The 18086-nt window shown below is 43.3% G+C and overlaps 1 non-coding gene across 1 annotated transcript; it reads left to right on the forward strand.

The window, feature by feature from the left end:
• The first annotated feature begins 10863 nt into the window (after positions 1 to 10863).
• Positions 10864 to 10936, forward strand: TRNAG-CCC (transfer RNA glycine (anticodon CCC)). Its single transcript has one exon. It is a non-coding gene; the product is annotated as a tRNA-Gly (tRNA).
• Positions 10937 to 18086: the final 7150 nt, after the last annotated feature.

Below are 18086 nucleotides of genomic sequence, written 5' to 3' on the forward strand. Positions count from 1 at the left end.
TTAGCGTTGAGATGGAGATCTCTGGGAGAGCTTTTGCTGTTTGATATTATGTGGCGCTGGGAGGTCTCTGGTGGACCGATGTCCTGAACTTGGCTCTCCCACCTCAGGCACAGGCCTGACACCCGGCCGGAGCACCAAGACACTGTCAGCCACACGGCTTAGAAGAAAAGGGAGAAAGAAAGAAAAGAAGGAAAGGAAGAAGGAAAGGAAGAAGGAAAGAAAGAAAGGAAGGAAGAAAGAAAAAGAAATAAAGTTATTAAAATTAAAAATAAAAAAACTATTAAAAATAAAAAAATTAAAAAGTAATTTTAAAAAAAGAGAAAAGAAAGGAAGAAGAGAGCAACCAGACCAAAAAACAAATCCACCAATGATAACAAGCACTAAAAACTATACTAAAAAAAAAAAAAAAAAAGGACAGACAGAACCCTAGGACAAAATTGTAAAAGCAAAGCTATACAGACAAAATCACACAAAGAAGCATACACATACACAGTCAGAAAAAGAGAAAAAGGAAAAAAAAAAATATATATATATATAAAAAAGGAAGAGAGCAACCAAATCAATAAACAAATCTACCAATGATAATAAACACTAAATGCTAAACTAAGATAAATATAAAACCAGAAACCAGTCAGTTGCATACAGCAAACCCCAAGTCTACAGTTGTTCCCGAAGTCCAAAGCCTCAGTTTGGGGATGATTCGTTGTCTATTCAGGTATTCCACAGATGCAGGGTACATTGAGTTGATTGTGGATATTTAATCTGCTGCTCCTGAGGCTGCTGGGAGAGATTTCCCTTTCTCTTCTTTGTTCGCACAGCTCCTGGGGTTCAGCTTTGGATTTGGCCCCACCTCTGTGTGTAGGTCGCCTGAGGGTGTCTGCTCCTGCTCAGACAGGACGGGGTTAAAGGAGCAGCTGATTCGGGGGCTCTGGCTCACTCAGGCCGGGGGGAGGGAGGAGTACAGAGTGCAGGGCAAGCCTGCGGCGGCAGAGGCCAGCATGACGTTGCACCAACGTGAGGCGCCGTGTGTTCTCCCGGGGCAGTTGTCCCTGGATCACGGGACCCTGACAGTGGCGGGCTGCAAAGGCTCCCGGGAGGGGAGGTGTGGGTAGTGACCTGTGCTTGCACACAGGCTTCTTGGTGGCTGCAGCAGCAGCCTTAGCGTCTCATGCCCATCTCTGGTGTCTGCGCTGACAGCCGAGGCTCGCACCCGTCTCTGGAGCTCGTTTAGGCGGTGTTCTGAATCCCCTCTCCTCGTGCACCCCGAAACAATGGTCTCTTGCCTCTTAGGCAGTTCCAGACTTTTTCCCAGACTCCCTCCTGGCTAGCTGTGGTGCACTAGCTCCCTTCAGGCTGTGTTCATGCAGCCAACCCCAGTCCTCTCCCTGGGATCTGACCTCCGAAGCCCAAGCCTCAGCTCCCAGCCCCTGCCCACCCTGGCGGGTGAGCAGACAAGCCTCTCAGGCTGGTGAGTGCTGGTCGGCACTGATCCTCTTTGCGGGAATCTCTCCACTTTGCCCTTTGCACCCCTGTTGCTGCACTCTCCTCCATGGCTCCGAAGCCTCCCCCCTTGCCCCGCCACCCCCTGTCCCCGCCAGTGAAGGGGCTTCCTAGTGTGTGGAAACTTTTCCTCCTTCACAGCTCCCTCCCAGAGGTGCAGGTCCCATCCCTATTCTTTTGTCTCTGTTTTTTTTTTTTTTTTATTTTGCCCTACCTGGGTATGTGGAGAGTTTCTTGCCTTTTGGGAAGTCTGAGGTCTCCTGCCAGCGTTCAGTAGGTGTTCTGTAGGAGTTGTTCCACATGTAGATTTATTTCTGATGTATTTGTGGGGAGGAAGGTGATCTCCACGTCTTGCTCCTCCACTATCTTGAACATCTCCCCAGTATGGCCATTTTAACAATATTAATTCTTCCAATCCAAGAGCATGGGATATCTTTCCATTTCTTTGAATCATCTTCAGTTTCCTTTATTAATGTTTTATAGTTCTCAGACCATAAGTCTTTCACCTCCTTGATCAGGTTTATTCTTAGTTTTTGGGGTTTTTTTTAACATGATTTTAAAAGGGATTGGGTTTTTTGTTTGTTTGTTTTACTTTCTCTTTCTGATGTTTCATTGTTAGTGTAAAGAAATGCAACATATTTCTGTATGTCAATCTTGTATTCTGCTACCTTGCTGAATTTGTTTATCAGTTCTAATAGTTTTTGTGTGGAGTCTTTAGGGTTTGCTACATAGAGTACCATGTCATCTGCATATAATGACAGTTTTATCTCTTCCCTTCTAATTTGGATACCTTTTATTTCTTTTTCTTGTCTGATTGCTGTGGCTAGGACTTCCAGTACTATGTTGAATAGAAATGGTGATAGTGCTTTGCCCAGTGTTTTGCATTGCCCAGGAAAAACACTGATTTCCTTTACTCTCACACTAATGCCACACTCAACACTTCTGACACGAGATGTGTGAGTTTATTCCCACACCAACCAATGATCTGACCAGCTGGATGTCCAACAATTCAATTCAGTTCTGACACTATCTACCTGGAGTTAGCATCAAATCCCACAAGTTAAGGGCTCAGTCCCACAGACTGGCCCCACTCAGACACCAACTGCAAGTTCCAGTTTGTCTCTGGTACTTCTGACCGCCTTGCTATAAAATGGGGTCCCCATAACCCATTCCTCAGGTTTGATAATTTGCTATAACAGTTCACAGAACTCAGGGAAACACTTATGTTTACCAGCTTACTATATAGTAAAGAATACGATAGAAGATACAGATGAACAGCCAGATGAAGAACTACATAGGGTAAGGTCTGGAAGTGTCCCAAGCACTGGAACTTCTGTCCCTCTGGAGTTGGGGTGCTCCACCCTCCCTGCACAGAACGTGTTCACCACCCTGAAAGCTCCTTGGACCCTGTACTTTGGGGATTTTTATGGAGGCTTCATCACAGAGGCATGGTGGATAATTAGCTCAGTCTCCAGCCCTTCCCCCCTTCCTGGAGGATGGGAGATGGGGCTGAAAATTTCGAGCTTCTAATCATGGCTTGGTCTTTCTGGTGACCAACCCCCATCTAGGAAACCATCAAGAGTTCCCTTATTAAAACAAAAGATACTCCTATCACCCCAGAAATTCCTAGGGATTTAGGAGCTCTTTGTCAGGAACCAGAATGAAAGAACAAATGCTACAACAAAACATGCTCCTAGTGCTCTTATTACTGAGGAAATTACAAGGGTTTTAGGAGCTCTGTGTCAGAAACCAGAGGCAGACACCAATATATATTTTCTATTACTTCACACGCATCCTGGGCACTTAGAAAGCATCCATCCATCCATCCATCAACAACTAGTTTCTGAGTTCCAGTTGCATGCCAGGCACTGTGGTAGGCCTGGGACTATAATGATGAGCAACACCAGACTCCTCCCTGACAGAGCTTAAGATCTAAGTAGCAGAGACAGATATTAATAATTATTCAAATGCACACAGAACAACAAATTGAAATATTATAAAGAAAAGAAGCAAAGTTCTATAGAAGCCATTCATTCACCAGGGATCTCAATCCGGAATCAGAGAAGGCCTTGCTGAGAAAATCCCTTAGGAGACCGAGTGTGTCTGGTTTACACCTCCCATGCTTCCCAGAGGCCTAGCACGGTCCTCAGCACAGAGTAGGTGCTTAGTAAATATTTGTGATGCAGGAATGTACAGATGAGGTGACCATGTTGCCCTTGATTAAAGTAATAGACTGGAGTTTGATATCTGTGTAGTTCTCTAAAGTCTATATAATGCTTTCACATGCATAACTTTTTGTTCCTCAAACACCCTTGAGCAGTGGAAAAGATGGGTATTATTCTCCATGTTTGATGGGTGAGAGAACTGACATCATAGGGAGGCTGTATGGTGGGTAAGTATGCTCTTGAGTCTTACAGTCCTGGGCTAAACTCTGCCTCTTATCAGCTATGAGAAGCCTGGCATCAAACATGGAGTACATTTCTGCAATATTTTTCCCTAGGCCTGGTGCACTCCTGAATAAAGGTTCACACTGGAGGATTCCAAAGTGATGACTATATTTGGGGCTTCCTTAGGACCTTGTGAGAACAGGGCTCGCTTGTGGTCCACATGAATCAATTTTGGACCAATGTCAGCTTCCCAGGCAGAGAGATATAGGGTCTTCAACTCTTGGCAAAAATGTCCCTGAACTCAACAGTTCAACAAATAGTGTTTCCTACTATGTGTAAAATAGATAGCTAGTGGGAACCTGTGGTATAGCACAGGGAGCTCAGCTCCATGCTCTGTGATGACCTGTGAGGGGTGGGATAGGGCGAGGGGGGAGGGAGGCTCAAGAGGGAGGGGACATATGTATACATATAGCTGATTCACTTTGTTCTACAGCAGAAACTAACACAACATTGTAAAGACAATATACTCCAAAAAATATATATAGTGTTTCCTAATTAAAGGCATTGCCCCGGTGTACATAGGCTTTCCTATCTTAGTAAGAGGAATCACCTTCCAGAAATGTCTGTTTTGACAAAATTAATAACCACAGCTACCAATTATTGAGCCCTCATTATGTGCCAGTCTCTGTGCTTAGTACTTGTATTTAATTCCCACAACCCCAAGTGATGAGTAGTATTACTCCTCTACCCCCAACCCCCGTGATAGTTAATTTTATATGTCAACTAGACTAGGCCATGGGGTGCCCAGATATTTGGTCAAACATTATTCTGGTGTGTCTGTGACAGTGTTTTGGATGAGATTGACATTTGGATCAGTAGACTGAGGAAAGCAGATTGCCCTGGGCAATCATGCAAGCAGTCAAAAGCTTGAATAGAACAAAAAGGCTGACACACCCTCAGGTAGCCGGGAACTCCTTCTGCCTGAATGCCTTCAAGCTGGGACATTGGTTTTTCCAGCCTTTGGACTGGAACCACACCCTCAGCTAACCTGAGTCTCCAGCTTGCTGAATGCAGATCTTGGGACTTGTCAGCCTCTGTATGCAAGTAACCCAATTCAAGTGACCCTGTAATAAAGCTCTTTTTTAATATATATATACAATTGTTTTTATTTATTTATTTATTTACTTATTTTGGGCTGCATTGGGTCTTTGTTGCTGCGTGCAGGCTTTCTCTAGTTGCGGGGAGCAGGGGCTACTCTTCGTTGTGATGCATGTGCTTCTCATGGCAGTGGCCTCTCTTGTTGCGGAGCACAGGCTCCAGATGCGCAGGCTCAGTAGTTGTGGCACACGGGCTTAGTTGCTCGGCGGCATGTGGGATCTTCCCGGACTAGAGCTCGAACCCGTGCCCCCTGCATTGGCAGGCAGATTCTTAAACACTGAGCCACCAGGGAAGTCCTTGTAATAAAGCTCTGTTATTTGTATACATATAAAGTGGTTAAGAGTGCTCCCCTTGCTAAGGGCAAGACTTCTATAGAGAAGACATGGAACAAAGCAAGGAAGTTATTTGATTGGCTATAGCTTAAGCAATTGCCTTATTTGGGAAAGCCTGGTTGGCTATTTATGATTGGTGGTCCTTAGGTTTTGATTTCTTAACCATGAGGCATTTGCAGACTTAGGTTTTGGTTTGCTTATGATGGCTGCTAAGGTATTAGAACCACCTTAGTCAAATGGCCTCCTTGTTTAATTAATTTAATGAGCGTATCGATATTTGTCACCAAATAATTTCAGAAGCGATAATTATCAAAATCCTGTTTGCTTCTTCTACAGTAAAAAAAATATATATATATGTTTAGTGTGGGATGAATGTGCCTGGGCCGGATAAAGCCCTTAACATGCATCTCTTCATCTACAGACTTTCTTGCTTCATTACATACAGTCATCACTCTCCCTACCCTGGATGCCCTGCCCTTTTGTACCCACCTCTAGTATTCAGTGCCCTTCATAACCCAGTCCATCCTGAACCTGAAACTTATTTCATTCATCCATTCATCCACCCATTCATTCATTCACTCATTCAACAAATTCAATTGACTAATGTTTATTCAGTTGAATCAACAGTTATCATTGATATACGAAGTTAGGCATGGTTCTAAGGGGGATACAGCTCTAAGCAAGACAAACATGGTCCCTCTCCAGAAATTTAAACTAGACTGGTAGGGGTAGGAGGGTAACCGATGGATTGGAGACAGCAAGTAAGCAGATAAACAAATAGATAATAATAAACTGTCGGCTTTATTTGAAGAAAAATAAGTGAGGGTAAGGAACTTGAGTGAGGCTGGAGGGCAGGTGCTCTTTTTAGATAGAGTGGCTAGAGAAGGTCTCTCTGAGGAGGCGACATTAAAGCAGAGACATAAACTATATCAGGGAGTCAGCCAGTCCATGGAAGGAGAGTTCCAGGCAGAGGGACCAGCCAGTGCAAAGGCCCTGAGGTAGGCGTGGGTTGGGTGGGTTGGAGGAAAGGCGAGGAGGCCAGTGCAGCTGCAGCGAAGTGAACAAGGAGAGCATTTAGAAGTTAAGATCAAAGAGATGGGGTGGAGAGGACAGGATATGGAAGACTTGGTCAAGACTCAACTCCTCTGCTTTCCAGTATGTCCCTTCAGCTGCTCATTTGCAAATGCTGCCTTTGTGTAGGAGGCACTTAATGGCTGACCGGCTCATTAAGCAGCAACAGCAGTTTGCAGAACACCATGGGGCATCACGGATCTGCCAACACCTCCCTCGGACACACATCTCCATGGGCAGGGCCAGGGCCAACCAGGCACAAATTACCTCACTAACCAGCCACCGCCTGCCAACTCCAGCAAAGGCCTTCTTGGCACCCCCTGGCTTTGCTGCTCTAAGAGTCCACTTGCCGCCCACCAGTTTCTTCTTAAATGCCATTGCCCCTGTCTTTGTCTGACCACACAGCTGTGAGCTTAATGTATTTTGCCTTGACTGGTGTTGCAGGGAACGGACCAAACTTCTTGTTTTTCCTTCTTGGTATTATACTATTCTGACTCAGTATTCATGACTCTTAAATCGTGGAGTCGGCAGGTGTTCAGTGAACACAACACGATTCAGAGCACTCCTAGTTTAGAAGTCTGGGTGAACTATAAATATTTTTCCCATGAATGGAACTTCTCTGGCTTTTGTTGAAAAGTGTTAGGGGTTTGTGGGACCGTAGTTAAATGTGACCGATAATTTTTTATTGAGCACCTCTCAATATCAGGCATTCTTTGAGGCTCTGGTAGAACTGTGAAAAGACATACCAAATTCCCTAGGGAGGAACTTATATGGGGGAGGGGAACAGCCAACAAACAAAGAATAAATGATCAAGGTACATTTGGATCGTGATAAATAACACTAAGGAAACGAAACAAGGTGAGAGAGAATGGCTGGAGAGTGGGGGTGGGCAGACAATACCTTAAACTGGGTGGTCTTGGGTGGCATCTGCAAAGATGGCTTCTGAGACAAGATCTGAATAAAAATAGGGAGCCAGCCATGAGTTTCCAGCAGACATAACAGAAAGTACAAAGGCACTAAGGTAGGAATGGCTTAGCCTTTGGAGAAACAAAGGAGAGTGGATGCCCAGGGCCAGGCAGCATAAAGTCCTGTGAACCATGGTAAGAGGCTTAGATTTTAAGTGCAGTAGGGAAGCACTGAAGGAATTTTCAGCAAGGGAATGATTTGCTTAGTGTTTTAAATGGTCCACTGTGGCTGCCAGGTGAAAAAGCCATCAACAAACAGCCCCTACATTTGTACAGTGCTTTTCCATTTACAAAGACCTTCCTTATTGGCAATTTCAAAAACATTAAAATACCAAATATGATTCACAGAATGCTTCCTATCTTATAGATGAAAAGCTGAGGCTCAGAATGGTGTGACTAAGGCCAGGAAAAATAACCAGCAAGTGACAGGACTCAGCTGAAAGTATAGTCAGCCCTCTGTAGCCATTGGTTCTGCATCTGCAGATTCAACCAACCCCAGGTTGAAAGTATTCAGAAAAAAAATTCTAGAAAATTCCAAAAAGCAAAACTTGAATTTGCCTCATGCCAGCAACTATTTACACAGTATTTACTTGTATTTACAACTATTCACATAGCATTTATAATGTATTAGGTATTATGTGTAACTTAGAGATGATTTAAAATATAAGGGTGGATGTGAGTAGTTTATATACAAATACTATGCCATTTTTTGTAAGAGACTTGAGCATCCTTGGGTTTTGGTATCTGAGGGGGGTCCTGGAACCAATTCCCCATGGATACCAAGGGACAACTGTACTTCGTGCAGAATCTGCTTCTTAGGAGAAGTTCCCTGGATCTGGGTTAAAAGGAAATTGACCAGCAGCTACTGTTCTATCCATCTCCTTTCTTACTATGGCCTTTTTGAGTGGGGCTTCCCTTACTGGGAATTCCTCCCCAACTCCTTTTTCCTTCCACCTACTCATCCCCTTGTCAACAGGAGCGTTCTCTCCTTCCAACTGCCCACCAGAATGTATATGAGGATGCTCAATTACAGTTATATCAGTATGTCCTTGTACTTTATCTTATAACCATACTCTGCAGATGTAACCCCAAATTTTGTTAGCGCCCACAAATGTACACCTAATTCCTGTGATAGAGCTAAACATGTAATAAGTGCTCAATATAAAACAGAATTCTCTCAGTTGAATTAGGGTCATCATATCTCAAGTGCTTCCCATCTGCCAGGCAATGAGTTATTGGTATTTTCCAAAAATTGTTTAATTCTAAAAGCAACCACCTTTGAGAATGGTACTGTTATTATCATCTTATACGTGAAGAAACTAAGGCTCAGAGATGTTAATAAGGAGCGAATGACTCCAACACCCTTGCTCTTAATCTCTACTGTACTTCCTTCTTTTGGGAGACAGAGTATCTTTGCTTTTTCAGCCTTGATATTTGACCCTTAGGTGTTAAATCAAAATGTTTTCTGTTGCAAACACACAGAAGAGCCTAACAAAGCTCCCTGAAAGGTATCATGGATCCATTGGTCCACCCATCCATCCATCAATTCATCCATCCATCCATCTGTCATAGCAATCATCTTTCCCTCTGGTTTATGCTAAGTTCTTAAGAAAGCATAGGTGGGGGGGGTAAGAGGGGGAATGTGTGAATGAGGCCTGGCTTGCTTCATACTGCCCTGCTCTTCCCTGAATTAACCCCTTTGCACCTCAAGACGAGACAGAAGAGTTTCAGGAAGGCTATGAAAACAGATTCTTGACTACCTTCTCTCCTTGTCACGGCTCCTCTTCACCCATTGCTGGCCCTGGAAAAGCAGCTGTGAATCCAGTTGGGCTGGAGCTTCTGCCTAACTGGTCATCCTAGGGAGGCAAAACATATTTCAGAAACGTACACTCAGATGTGCAATTTGTTGCTCATCTGGATCAGTGGTGCCCATTGGGTCAGTAAAGCAAAATGACCGTAGCTGTAGTACAGAGGAGCAGATGTCAAAGGACCACATGGGTGTCTTCCTTCTGCCACACACCTTGACGAGTTCCTTAACCTCCTGGCCTTGTTTCTTCCTTTGTTTAATAGGGCAGAATTTTCCTTTTTCCTCACCTCCTTTATCTTCTCCAATGCAAAGCCTCTGGTATGAAAGAGTCTTTAGTAAGACAGAATAGAAGGATTGAGACTTTGTTAAGCTAATAACAAAATCAAAATGAAACTGATCAGTAGAGCTGGGCAACCTCAGCAAGAGTCAGGTCTGTTGGTCCTGTTTATACTCCACTCTAGACTTAGGCAGGTAAAGCAGAGGCAACAAACTAAAATGCCCCGAAGGACCAGGCAGGAAATACAAATGAGTGAATTGGAGAGAGCAATATCTACACCACAGGGAATGGGGGTTCTTGATGAGCTAAAACACATAGACCTGCCTGAAGGGGCGGGCACAACTCAGCTCCAAGCCGTTGTTGCCACGTGGAAACACAGGTTCATTGCTGATAAATCATTCCACTTTTCAAAGAAAGCCAGAAATTCTGATTTTTATGCAAAATCTCCTTATTTTAAACATTACCTACTATGTCAACTTTTTGAAAACAGTGTGGGTCAATAGAACATGCTGTGTTAAAGGGAAACACTTCCCTTCTTGATGATCCCTCATGAGAAGAGACATCTATAAAAAACAAACTTATGGTTACCAAAGGGGAAGTGGGGCGAGGGATAAATTAGGAGTTTGGGATTAACAGATATACACGACTAAATATAAACTAGATAAACAACAGGGTCTTACTGTAAAGCACAAGGAACTATATTCAATATCCTGTAATAAACCATAATGGAAAAGAATATGAAGTTGTGGCACAACTTCACTCGTTCCTCCCCAGGGGGGGCAAAATAACTTACCTGATTGATGGGTTTGGAAGAAGGCACTAGGTTATAAGAAGGAACTGGGCATTCATAACCCAGTGCCTTCCTCTCCCTTTCCCTTGGGAACTACCCACCCACCCACGGGTTCTGCCCTGATGAAGGCCAGCCTACCCCAGTCCTGAATCTGGGATTCTGTAGTAGGAACCCTATTTGCCTACCACTATAAGCCATATTCTCCAACGTCCACTTTCTCATTAAGGTGATACACTACCTCCATCAGCTTACTCTTTGGTCTTACCTCTCAGTGGGTTCATAGTTCAAGCAGAAAAAAGAAGCCCTAATTATTGGGTCTACCTCAAGACTCCAAGAGTCATCTCTGCTCCCAGGTCATATGTTTGCTCCCTCTAACAACAAACCAAATCTTTGGATGTAGAATTAGGGACTGCTATATCCCACGAGGGTGAAGGCAGGAGCCATGCTTAGAAGCTTGAGGGTCTTCTGGTGATTCTCCAGGGTGGAGCTTAGAGAGATGGGGTGGAGAAGATTGAGGGGATTATGGAAGGTATGAGAAGAGGGAAGGGAGATCCAAAAAGAGAGTCACTGGGGACTTCCCTGGTGGTCCAGTGGGTAAGACTCTGCACTCCCAATGCAGGGAGCCCAGGTTCGATCCCTGGTCAGGGAACTAGATCCTGCATGCATGCTGCAACTAAGAGTTTGTGTGCCACAACTAAAAAAGATCCTGCGTGCCACAACTAAGACCAAGAGCGGCCTAAGTAAATAAGTAAATATTAAAAAAACAAAACAGGGCTTCCCTGGTGGCGCAGTGGTTGAGAATCTGCCTGCCAATGCAGGGGACACCGGTTCGAGCCCTGGTCTGGGAAGATCCCACATGCCACGGAGCGACTAGGCCCGTGAGCCACAATTGCTGAGCCTGCGCGTCTGGAGTCTGTGCCCCGCAACAAGAGAGGCCGCGATAGTGAGAGGCCCGCGCACCGCGATGAAGAGTGGCCCACACTTGCCGCAACTAGAGAAAGCCCTCGCACAGAAATGAAGACCCAACACAGCCATAAATAAATAAATAAATAAATAATTAAAAAAAAAAAGATCTCGAAAAACTTGACAGGATGAGGTGGAAACTCATCTTTCTGTCACTTTAAAAAAAACAAAACAAAAGAAACAAACAAAGCAAACAAAACGAAAAGAGGGTCACTGGAAACCCATCAGAGGAGGGCACTGTATGGGCCAGAAGGTGAGTCAGTGAGAAAATACAAGCATGTTTTTCACCATCTTCTGAACATCATTCCTGTTCAGGATCACCTAATGGTAAAGTTATTTTCTTTCAGGTAATAGTTTGTACTTAACGCACCCTTCCTAGGGGTAACACGAAAATAGTAACATCTCTCATGCCTCCCTCACAAGGTTGAAAGTGTCAAATGAGTTATCTTTGGAGAATCTGGCCATAAGATCCTGTTATCTGTATCATCAATAATGTAATTCAAGATGCCAAAAAAAGTCAAACTTACTTATTCTGAAACTTACTTTCCAAAACCCTAGAGGACTAAAAATCAGATGTTTTCTTCTTGCGGATGATTTAACAGCCATTGGGAACAAGAAAAACTAATACCTAGAAAAAAGGTTAAGTAGCAAAGTAAACCATTTTGAGACTCATTCATTGAACATGTATTGAGCATTTACTACGCGCCTGTCACTGATATGGGAACTGGGCATGCAAAATTGAATAAGTACTCTGAACAAAGAGAGTTTATAGTGGTGGCAATTTCCAGCAATTCAATGTGCTGTATTTTTGTTTTGTCTTACTTTAACTGAAAGTACATTTTTAAAGAATGCTTGGGAATTATAGCCCTACAATAAAATATGTTTTGTTTCACTTCCTTTAGCTGTTATTTTATGACAGCACTGACCTTCTGACCAGAAGCAAAATTCTGGCCTTTCTAAATATCCCATATTGGCTGGGCTTAATGGGTTTTCAAAATAAATGGATTGGATTTCTCAACCTGTCAAAACATAGAGCGCAAGGGCTTTTTCGAACTTGAGAGGACGGCTCTGAGCATGGATTCAGAGTCCACCATCTGAGCCAGGGAGCTGAGAGCCAGCTTATCAGCAAACTGTTATTTTTGATGGAAGCAGAGGTGACCGGGACAATGAAATGAGCTCAGGGAGGTCAGACTAACTTAAACATGATGTCACCCAGGGCGATCAAGGCATCAGAGGCCTCGGATTCTCTCAGAAGGGAATTTCAGAGGATTTTAACCGAGGCATAAACCTAAGCCCCACCTGACAGCTCCTGTAGGACCATCTTTGGGAGGGGTCCAGAGAAGGAACCGCCCTACCCAAAAGGTGATCCCAGGTGCCCACGGGTGCTGAGTAAGTCCAGAGTCAGCTATAAATGATGGGCTGTGTTATCATTAATAATAGAAGTACGGAAAGATGCTTCGATGTTAGACAAGCCCAGCTCCATGACTTTCTACCTGCGTGACCTTGAACAAGGCCTCAGTTTCCCCATTTATGAAATGACAACAGCACTGACTTCACAGGGCTGTCACAATGGTCAAATATAACAACCAGGTAGAAAAATCCCTCCAGTAAATGGAAGCCCAAAGTAGCTCTTCCTGGCAATCAGTCTGGTTGCTGCATTGTCATACCCAGGGTCTCTCTGAGGTCAAGAGAGGCTCCTTACATATTAAGAAATGCCCAAACTGGGTCAAACAGAAATTACGATGTTTTAATTGGTTGGATCTTGTCAGTGCATTTTTGTGATTATATATTAATTCTCACTCAGAGATGAAATTTGAGGCTCTTTGTGACCATTGCAAAGCCACCCCCTCCCACTTTACCCCACCCTGAGACTCGGCTCTCTCTCTGTAATCGAGAGGCCTTCAGGAGTGTTCAGCCTTGGCTCCTTAGACCTCCTCCCCCCTATCTTACAGGTTGTGTAACTTTTAAGTATCTGATCCCAGAGCATGAGGAAAAGGGGAAGAGAGGCTCCCAGAAGCCATCACTCTGTGAAGGGACCACAGAGCCCTCACCAAGGGGGGACCTCCTCTGCAGGAAGTGTTTTATTTCACAATTAACAAAGGCAAAGGGAAACCTTTCTAGAGTATGTCTTTCCCTCAAGGCCACAGGGTTTAAACCTCTCTGTCCCCCAGCTATTGCTCTGAATGAATTATAGGAGCCAATTATTCTGCCAGCATGTGCTGGCTCTGTTGGAATAGACTCCGTGGAGCTCTTCTGCACCTTTCTCCAAGGGCAAGGAGGAGGCTCTTGTCAAGGTCAGCCAGAAGCATCTTATAGGACTCAGCACAGACCCAGAAACCTCCTAAGTGTGTGCGGGGGAGGGGCAAGGAGAGGAAAGGAAGGAGGGAAGGACGCAGGGAGCCAATTACTAACTCTACCTGGCCACAACCAGCAGCTCATGCAAGACACTTGCAGAGTGGGTTTGGGGATCACAGGATGTGCATCAGAAGGAGGCACATGAGAATCCAGCTCAGACCATGCTGTGTTGGGGGTGCAGGACCCCACTGGGGTAACTCCACATTTCCATCTTGCTGGCTGCAGGTCCTAGCAGATCACTAAATGCATTAAGAGCTGTCCCTGGTGTTGGGCATTACAAGATAGAAGGGTTTCCCAGCCAGGATATGAAATAAACCATGATCGAATGCCCACAGACAAAGGGAAGTGCCTCTCAGCACTGGCCAGTGAACAACCTGGCAGCTACAATGGCATAAACCAGAGGAGGTGGATGTGGCCAGTTTATGTGCTTCTAACTCTTATGTATGGTGAATTGTGAGCCAGGGAACAATGTAGCACATCAAACTAGAAAAAGGATAGTCTACGGTGTTCCCTATTTTGTCTTCTTCCTATTCGTTATTATCACCATCACCTTGACCTTCACCACCACCACTGTTATGGTCATTACTGGTCATTTTTTATCATCATTCCTTGCCTGGGCACAGTCTCTCACAATTGACAGAGAACTTCTGCATCCACTCTGACAGTTTGATCATCACAGGAGCTCTTTGAAGTGGACAGGGAAGTCTTAGCATCCCCATTCTCCCAATGTGTAAGCCAAGGCTTACAGAAGGTAAATTGCTGGCCCTAAGTCAGACTCAACTCCAGTCTCTTGTAAGTACTGTCAACTTATAACAGTACAACTTTACTTTGAAAATGATATTGAAATATTTAGCAACTGATAAGACATAGTTACTTACCAGTCAGGACAGACACTAGCCATAAACAATGGATGGACGTGGCCATTCTGGTTCATACAGCTGAATATCTCCAAGATGTTGCACATTACTCTAAACACAACATTGCATCTTTTGGTCCAGCCTTCTCTGCCATTTCACAGAAGTCCCTCTGTTCCCAAATAAGACTGCAAGATGAGGCACTGAGAGGTGAGATGATGAGGTTATTATAGTAAAGAGAGGGCTTTCAACCTTGTCTTCCTTGACCATCTTGAGACAAGGCAGTGGAAAAAGGAGGTGAGGTGGGATGGGAAGGCATGGCAGCTAGTACATGGGTTTGTGGGCTGAAGGAAGAGGCCACTCTCCAGAGCTGGAAAGTTGAGTTCAGACCAAGTCTTTAAGGTGTCCTGAGGGAATCACATGGCTTTAGAAAGAAGAAAAAGCCAGGAATCCGGAGCCAGGTGGAAAGAAGATTGGAGTGGGAACCAGTTGGGAATCAAACAAGAAGCCTATTTTCCTACTGAGAAATAGGAGGGTCTGCTGCTTGCTTTTTCCTGGCATGGGGCATGTAGGCATAGTGACCTGGCTTCAGTACAAGGGTGGGACTGGGCAGCAGGTAACCAGTGTTTTCATCAAAGCTAAAGAACGTGTGCACAATATGAACTCAGAAATGAATAGAAGATAAATCAGATTGTCACTTTCTCAGAAGCTACTCTCCCTATTTTCCATGAAAGAATGATACTCATTCTATTTTTATACTTAGTTTTATCAACTCTTCCTATGTACTATTCTTTGAAAAGAATCTCTTTTTATTTCAAAAGTAATATACATTCACAGAAAAAAATTAATATAGATAAGCCAAAAAAAGAGAAAAAGAAAATTAAAGTCACCTCTGATTTCTCTACCCAGAAATAACATGGCTTAATATGTTGATATATATCCTTCTAGACATTGTCCCATGCATAAAGCTATCATTGTTATTATGATGATTTACAAATAGTTAGTTATTATATGCCTAATGTTTTCTCTACCTACGGTTCTTGAAGTTTAGGAACATTATCTTTGTTTGACAATGTAGACTTAATACCAGGAATCTGAACATATTTTATTGCATGAGTATCTTGTTGATAACGTAAAATTGGAGGAAGAATAATATTTATTAGAAATATCCAAGCACAGGGCTCAGAAACAAATCGCTTGTGCCTGAGCAGCATTCTGTGTTTTCAAAGTGGCCATGTAAAACACAAAGCCCAGTGGAATCATATATCACTACTACATAAACAATAATAACAATTCTTGATTTATATCTTCATATTTTCTGCCTTGTTCTTGCAGAAAAGTTGGTAAAGGCTGATTTAGACTGTTACACCTACTCTTTTTTAGAAGATGGAAGATAGGAGAAAATATTACCACCATGAAGGGAGGGGGAAAACCCAAAGGAAAATCTGTTTTTTTAAAAGTCTGGGACTTGTCAGCATGATACACAGCTCTGAAGATTAGAGCAAAGCAAAACAAATGTGTGAGTTATTTCTTGGATCAAAAGTTTCAATCATCTTTTGGGCTCACTTCTTAGGTATTTGGATATCTGTAAACGATAAGCAAGATGGCAAACTCAAAAAAAAATCTGGAATGTAAGGCTTTCAGGTGAAATGGTCTTTAACCATGTTTCTGGCTGCAGTCTTCATCAAAAGAATTTTTATCAGTGAGGGGAACAGAGGTTAACATTAAGATGAAGATGTGTTCCTTTTTTACGAGTATAGTCCTGCTGAATTGATACGAAGCAGAAGTGTGTGCAGAGATATGTCACAAACAAAGGACCCCAGTTCCCCCATTTCAACAGGGAGTTGTCTGTAAGGAATTATTCTGCAGGATTTTTGGTGATACATATTATTATTATTATGTGATTACTTCTAATAGAATTTCTACACGAAAGATGCTTGGTTAATTAAATTTTGTGTGCTGTCGGGTGGTAACAGTTTCAGAATCCACTGATTTGGAATTTTTTTTCACATTTTGAGCACAGTATACCCGAGTTTTTTTTTTTTTTGGTTTTTTAAAGTACTGCTGATCAATGCCCTAGTGTTTAGTGAGACTTACTTGCCCAGAACTCAGCCAACCACTCTCTGAGTTAGAAAAAAAAAAAAATTCTCTTCTTAGCCTTCATCTTCACTGAGGGGAAAAGTCTTATTCATATGAAAACGGAAGAAAAGACCCAGTGAGCTCAATGCTGAGTTTCTATTGAGAAAGTTACAGAAAAGAAAAAAAAAATTTGTTGTGGACTAGAAAGCTGAATTCCAACATGTGTTTATATGCTAAAAGCAGTAAGAAGAGAAAAACAAAACAAAACAAAAAAACCCAAAAAGCAAAAATGGGTATTCTACTCCATAATATATTCCGTGAAAACAGGAAATAGAAGAAAATCCAGGCAAAAGATGACGAAAGATAAAAGTAGTAGAACTGGCAAAGGTGGGAAAGGATGCTGGGAATGGAGGAAACATTAACAATACTCATTCTTTCTCTTTCTTTCCTAAAACAAGTATTTATGGAGCACCTGTTATGTGCCAAGCATTGTACTAGGTGCTGGGTAAACGTGAATCAGACACAGGTGGTCCTGGCCCCATGGGGCTTAAATAAGGGGAGGAGCAATAAATAAGTAAGCAAATAAATAAAGTGAATATAGCCTTTGTTAATTACTGTCAAAAACAAGACAACAGGCCCAATAGGGAGTCACTTATGCTGAAAGGCACACATCACCAAAACAAGAGCCTTAACTAAGTACACTTTCAGCTCTCCCAGAAATGGAATCTTAAACCAGTCAGTCGGGAATCTCTTCATCATCACTAGCTAGGAAGTCTGCCTCATAAACTCCTGTCATCCCTTAAAGGAAAGTCACTTGCAACAACCACCATGCTTTTTGCCCAGTACAACTTCCTCATTTCCACTCCCTTCTGCTGATAAAAGTCTTCCATTTTGTACAGCTCCTTGGAGCTCCTTTCTATCTGAGATTGCATGCTGCCTGATTCATGAATGGTTGAATAAAGCCAGTAAGATTTTAAATTTTGCTCAGGTTTTTAACATCACTGTGAAGGAAACTAAGGAATAAAGAGCGGTGTGGGGAACCTACTTCACACAGAGTGGTCAGCAAAGATTTTCCTGAAGAAGGCACTTTTAAGCTGAGACCTGAGGAACAAGAGAGAAGCCACTAGATATTCTGCATTTAGGTGTAGGGAATAGCAGTGCAGAAACACTGAGGCAGGAAGCATGTAAGAACTGTTAGGGGACTTCCCTTGTGGTGCAGTGGTTAGGAATCCATCTGCCAATGCAGGGGACACAGGTTCGATCCCTGATCTGGGAAGATCCCACATGCCATGGAGCAACTAAGCCCGTGTGCCACAACTACTGAGCCCATGTGCCACAACTACTGAGGCCCGAGCGCCTAGAGCCTGTGCTCCGCAACAAGAGAAACCACCTCAAGGAGAAGCCCACGCACCACAACGAAGAGTAGCCCTTGCTCGCCCCAACTAGAGAAAGCCCGCGTGCAGTAACGAAGACCCAATGCAGCCAAAGATAAATAAATTAAATAAATAAATAAATAAATAAACCTATTAGAAGGTGGCTATGGCTGCA

Source organism: Balaenoptera ricei, chromosome 8 (assembly GCF_028023285.1).
Source record: "Balaenoptera ricei isolate mBalRic1 chromosome 8, mBalRic1.hap2, whole genome shotgun sequence".
Taxonomy (NCBI): domain Eukaryota; kingdom Metazoa; phylum Chordata; class Mammalia; order Artiodactyla; family Balaenopteridae; genus Balaenoptera; species Balaenoptera ricei.